Source organism: Suricata suricatta, chromosome 10 (assembly GCF_006229205.1).
Source record: "Suricata suricatta isolate VVHF042 chromosome 10, meerkat_22Aug2017_6uvM2_HiC, whole genome shotgun sequence".
NCBI classification, from domain to species: domain Eukaryota; kingdom Metazoa; phylum Chordata; class Mammalia; order Carnivora; family Herpestidae; genus Suricata; species Suricata suricatta.
In genome coordinates, this window is record NC_043709.1 from 58,403,533 (window position 1) to 58,403,942 (window position 410).

Below are 410 nucleotides of genomic sequence, written 5' to 3' on the forward strand. Positions count from 1 at the left end.
GAAACATGGGTGAATAGTTAGGAAGGAAAGCTTGAAATGATGTCTTGGAGTCTTGGGTATATTTTTCATTACTCTACCAAAAATATCACAGAAATAATTTATAGATCAAAGACCATACACACAGCTGCTAATTTTAGAGGATTGTCTATTGAGAACAATGACTCTTACGATTGAAATATCCATCATACACTTGAATTGCTATGCATTTGTTTACAAAATATGTTATTGTGATGTTTGTTTCTCTTGTAAGTGCCTTTAGCCTGTTTTCTTCAATTCCTGAGAAATGGCAAAAGAAACGTTCATTTCTCATGAATCTCACATGCTTTCCTAGTAGCATTACCACTATCCATCTCAGTTGGAATTTGCCTTAAATTATCAACAGTGAATTTTTTTTTTTTTTTTTTTTTTCT